Source organism: Aptenodytes forsteri, unplaced genomic scaffold, assembly GCF_000699145.1.
Source record: "Aptenodytes forsteri isolate BGI_AS27 unplaced genomic scaffold, ASM69914v1 Scaffold176, whole genome shotgun sequence".
Lineage (NCBI taxonomy): Eukaryota > Metazoa > Chordata > Aves > Sphenisciformes > Spheniscidae > Aptenodytes > Aptenodytes forsteri.
Window position 1 is genome coordinate 398730 of NW_008794853.1, and position 5719 is coordinate 404448.

At 40.3% G+C, this 5719-nt stretch overlaps 1 protein-coding gene across 1 annotated transcript in view; it reads right to left on the reverse strand.

Moving 5' to 3' along the window:
• OXCT1 (3-oxoacid CoA-transferase 1) overlaps window positions 1-5719 on the reverse strand; it is a 102215-nt gene that overhangs the window by 95854 nt on the left and 642 nt on the right. The gene's annotated exons all lie outside the window — the stretch shown is intronic.

The window sequence follows — 5719 nt, forward strand, 5'->3', positions numbered from 1 at the left end:
GGCGCTGTCCCACGGGGGGCCGGCGGCAGGGCCAGGCAGGGGCAGCAGACCCCGCTCCTGGAGCCTCGGGGAGCAGAAGCAGCCCCCCACGTGCTACAGCCCACTGGTACCCCCGACTCAGCAGTCAGCGGTTTTGTTCTTAAAAACCCTCAGACCCACGGAATACACACGTGGAGAAACCCATCAATGTTACAGTCGCTTCAGTTGTAAAGGGTGGGGGTTTTCCTGTTTTCTGTCTGATGCTCCACTACTTCTACAGATGGACAACTCGGACGTGCCATCGCAGATGTCTCCCTGTGAAGTTAAGCTGGCTTAAATTTCTGTCCTATCATTTTGTGACTGAGGACTAACATCACGAGAATTAAAGTAAGGACAGAGGCTTTGAATGGTTAAGTTTCCAATGCGTAGTCCTCAGGGTGAGCCAGGCTCCAGTAAGCACACGGTCTCCACAGGGCGCTTGGATGCTATGTTTGGGTGGGAAAATGTTACTAGAATAGATGTATACTTGTTTAAGCAGCCACGTGATGTGAACTGCTGGCACTTCTGCTGCTGCTAGGAGGAAAATTCAAAGCATGCCTCCGCCATTATTTACGCTTTCTAAAAATACCCCAAATGATCAGTGCATGCCCTAACGATGCCCGATGGAACAGAAGGATTCACAGAAAAGTGTGAGAAGCTGTTCAGATGCAGGAAAAGAGAAATTCCCCTCATGCACATGATGGGAGGTCACACTTCTTCCAGGTCACGCTGTTCCTCATCGTGTTTCCAGGCTGTCTCCAGCGCAGCTGCCGGCCTCACTGTACTTAGCCATCGTGGTATGAACATGCCACAGGATAATTTACGAGGAAGACAAGGTTTTAAGAGTGTGCTGCCAGTCTCCAAAGTGTTTGTGCACACCCAGTCCATTTTATTCAGAGCACTTGTCCAGCCTTGCAGGTGCTGGTCCGTGGCCCCTGCATGCCACTTCCTTACACATTTTAAAAGGTGGTGGTACCTGTAGTTACAGTTCACGTAACAGACAAACCTTGCAGATGCCAGTGAAGCACAGTGGAAACATCTTCGCTGTCAGTAGCTCAACAACTCAACAGAGTTGGGGTTTTTTTCTACATATTCACCATATTTAGCTAGTCAGTTAAGTCTGGGGCAGTTCCAGGTGTAAAAAGCTACAAATTACAGGGGCTTAGTGAACTGACAAAATAACAGCATAGCTTGTATTCTTCCAGGGCTAAGCATCAGCAGAGAAGTTTTACAGGACTGGATTTCTGAACCTTGATTCTGCCTAAATTTCATATAGACATGTAAATTCCTTAAGTCACGTTTCCCTTCATGAAAAAAAATTCCCTAAGCATTGAAAAACTTGTCTAAAAGAAGTTTATTCTCTTGAGTTCAATAAATCTCTTCCTTTAAACCAACAGTGTGCATTCTCAAACTTACCGAAGTGTTCACGCTTGAGTACTTGTTACATACCCAGCTAGCATTTATTTTGCATGGGGTTTGGACTATTTGGGACTCCAACAGTGTTCCTGCTTGCAGGCTGGAGGAAAGGGGCTAACTTCATGCAGTAGGTATAGTGCATGAGTATTAATACCTCCTTGGAACATCTATTGTGCAAAGCTGGTAATTCTGCTTATATAAATTACAGTTTCTGAACTAGGGAATTAGGGGGATATAACTTTTCCATATCAGGTGCTATGGTTTATCTAAAACCAAAATTATTAAAAAAAAAATTGTGCAAAGTCCACATGCCTTCGACTGCAAGCCTCTTATTTTGGCTTAGAAAAGCCCCAAACATAACTGAATGAGCAGATAAAAGAACTTGTTCTGGAGTAGTTCATAAAGGATAGTAGATCATCTACTTTGTCTTAATTTTTAAGATGTCTTAAAGCTCTTCATACAACAAGGACTACAAATTTTTAAGATGTCTTAAAGCTCTTCATACAACAAGGACTACAACTAAGCAGCCAACATGAAACAAGTCTTGAAAATGATCAAGAATATTTTTAATATGATCTTATTTTGTTCATTGAAGTAAATCACGTAACAACGGTAGCATGCAAGTCAAACACTTTTCAAGTTCAAGAGCATTTACAAATGAGTAGTGGGAGAGTTTTGAGCACTTGGTGCCAAAAACAAGTCAGCAGGTAGGCATTTTGGAGCTACCATAGGTTAATCATTATATACACCGTATAACACCAGCTTACTTATACTGCTACCAAGCATAGTAAGGTGTCAAAGTCAGCACTCCAATACAGTGAAATAATATTTCCCAAATAAGCCACCAAAGCAGATAGGCAGGCTATTTTTATATGTTTGATTTACCCGTACAGGGGGGAAATCCAGAACTCTGAGATGAACAACTTTGTTTCTAGACAAATTTCTCAAAATTTGTTTATACTTGACCCAGTTTTTAGCTAATTAAAATTTAGCAATTTACCTTTCTTTCACATCCATTGGAATTTGGCAAGAAAATTCAGTTATTGAGGCATGAAAATGACATATGGAGCCACACAGAAGGGAAAGCTCATTAAACAGTGCAGCAACTAGAACACACACACACCACCTAAACTTACCTCCAACATGTTAATAGGTCCTGGTTCTGAAACAAGAGGTTGGTGTTTAAGTACTTTTGAGTATTACTCAAACTACTAAGGTATTTTTTTATATTAATCATTTAAGAGCACTTGAAACTCATCTCTGGGTAAAGTGGAATGAACCTGATTCCCTTGATATGGGATGGAAAGTCAAAGAAAATTGAAAGATTATTACAAAGCATCTACATCTTCCTGCAAGAATGGAGTACTACAGGGAAAACAAATAAAGCAAGGATATAAAACTTACGATACAGACCTAAAGGCATTAGATAATTATAAATATATTCCAGCTGAGAACATAAAAATAAGTACAAGCTCCTGTGCAATACATTCAACAATTTTAAGATTGACTCATAGCATTTACAGGAAATATATTTAACTAGAGGAAGACAAAAGGGCTGCCACCTGCATCACCAATGATTACACTAGTAAGCCATGTGAACTTAAATGTTCAACTTATTAACAAGGTTCAGGTGAAAGGAAGGTCATTACAAAGAAAAACGGATATTTACAGGTCTAGTGAAAACTGTATGTGTTAAAAATCAGCAGGGATTTGGCAAATGACAGTTCATACATAATTAAACATAAATACCAAAGGCAAAATTAAATTGGAAAATGAGCCAAAAAACCCAAAAAGCTATCTTCTAGACAGTTATGGAAATGTAAAGCAAGTGATAGAACCACAGAGACAAGATTTTTGAAGGAAACAACCTGTGAAGCTGTTGAGGACTCCCTTTGTCGACTAACTCCGGCAACATTTTCTCTTCACAGTCCTACGCTTAAGATCAAAGGGGATACCAAAGTATGAAAGGATCCTGAAGCTACATAATAAGGAAGAATCAACAACCGTTTGGCAAGAGCAGCTCTTTACGCCTGAAGGACCTCTTGAGCAGACAATAGAAAGTCAACAAATATTTTTGTTACAATGAATATCATAGCAGAATACAGGAGCTCACCTAATTAAGAAAATTTAAAAAACTAATTGGATGAGGAGGTCCATATTGTGAAAAACAATCTGGGGGAATTTTTTTTGTTTGTTTTATACTAGTCCAGTTTCCATTATAGCAGTCTCATATTTTAGGCAGGATGCCCTACTTTCATATAAACAATACAGAAGTTTCTATATCATGTCAGACTATCATATCATTATTACAAGTTAAGATAAGCAACTATGCAGGACTTCTTACAAATCACTGAACATTTTATACTTCGTCAAAATTGGAGAATTAAAGTTACCGCAGCAAGTTATTCACTTATTAACCTCGACAGCACTGAGAAATAGCAACTGAAATATCAGCAGTTAAATCAACAGTTAAATAGTTACTTCAATTCGGTAGTCTAAAAATACAAAACTTCAGACTTTCTGACCACTGCAAATGCTGCACCTCAGTTCAAAACCACAGTACTTACAAGGTGTAATTATACAGTACTTAAAATTAAGGTGTCATTTTTGTTTAAATGGAACCACAAAGTCTGTTACTCAGCATGATCCTTGGTATTTCTGTTCATGTTAATATATTGCATATTTAGTAACTGTCATCAACACTGTCTAAATTAGTTAAGTGTAATAACCTTCAACAGCGACAGCCACTGTGTCTGCTAATTCTGGAGAAACTGACTTATCGTTCCTTTACAGCAGGAGTGAGGAAAAACCAAAATGCCTATTCAGCAGATATTTGCAGACATCAGCTGCACAAGTTCCATATGTTTGTGTATTGATATTTATGGAGGCTGGTTTAAATTCTTATTCAGAAAACCCTACTAATCTCTTACTCCTCATTTTTGCCAGGAATTTTTTGCTGCAAGAATGCAACAGAACAGGAAAGTCTTTTCTTCCCCCCTCTGGCCAAACTGAAAGAATGGGGTTATTTTACACTCCATACCAATAGTGTTGTGAAAGAGTAAAGGTAAATATAACAAAAGAGGCTACAGAAACAATAAACTGTAAACAGAAATCCTGAGCAGCTGTCACACTACAAGTCAGTTCATGTTTGGTAGCACTACTGTAACAGGCTTTTCCGGATTCTGCAATGCAACGTTACATTAATAAGCTGCACGGGGTACTTTCAAACAAACCTCATCAGCAACAGAATGTACTTTAAACTCAGAGCCTAGGAGGACTTCAGAAACCTACTAGTGAAGGAGTCTTTTTCCTTGTATTTGATACACAAATTACAAAAACAAATATAGAGCCATATGATGATAATGCAGAACTTTGCAGATGTTGCACACAGTAAACAGATCACACACCCACCCCAGCCCGTACCTCACTGCGGCTAGTGCTGTGTGGTAAGACTACAGGACAGCCGCCAGAGTTGGAAATGAGGAAAAGCAACACCTGCCTGGTCTGCAAGTTTCGCCTGTAACTCTGGTTTCCTCTTTGAAACTTGGACTTTGCCATCCATTTCATGGGTGTGGAGCTTAATTGGCAAGCACCATTTCTTGGCTACAAGAATCTAGCATGCAAACTCACGCATGCAATCCAAGCCCTTGTGATTATTTTATCATCCACTGACTAGGGAGCCAGTTCCCTGTGTGCGCTGACAAAACCAAGTGCTAATCCATCCTCGTGTGAATTGTTTTGTCTGATTCTTCTAGTCCATCCAGCTGCTGGAGGAACAGCCATCTGGAGTTCAGAACAGCTTCCCCCCCTACAGTGGGCAGCTCATCAATGGCTTGGTTAATATTCTCAATGATCCAAAACTTACACAGCTAATAGGGAAAGCAGACAGTCATCTTCTGCGACATTTCATTTCTCAGTCACAATCAAATGAACAGAAGAATTAGTAAGGAAGGTTACTTAACTTTCACATGGGATATATGGTGTGCTGTTTTTGGCTGGGACAGAGTTAATTTTCTTCATAGTAGCTGGTACGGGGCTATGTTTTGGATTTGTGCTGGAAACAGTGTTGATAATACAGGGATGTTTTCGTTGCTGCTGAGCAGCGCTGACACAGAGTCAAGGCCTTTTCTGCTTCTCACCCCACCCCACCAGCGAGTAGGCTGGGGGTGCACAAGAAGTTGGGAGGGGACATGGCTGGGTCAGCTGACCCCAACTGACCAAAGGAATATTCTATACCATATGACGTCATGCTCAGCAATAAAAAACTAGGGGGAAGATTGGCGGG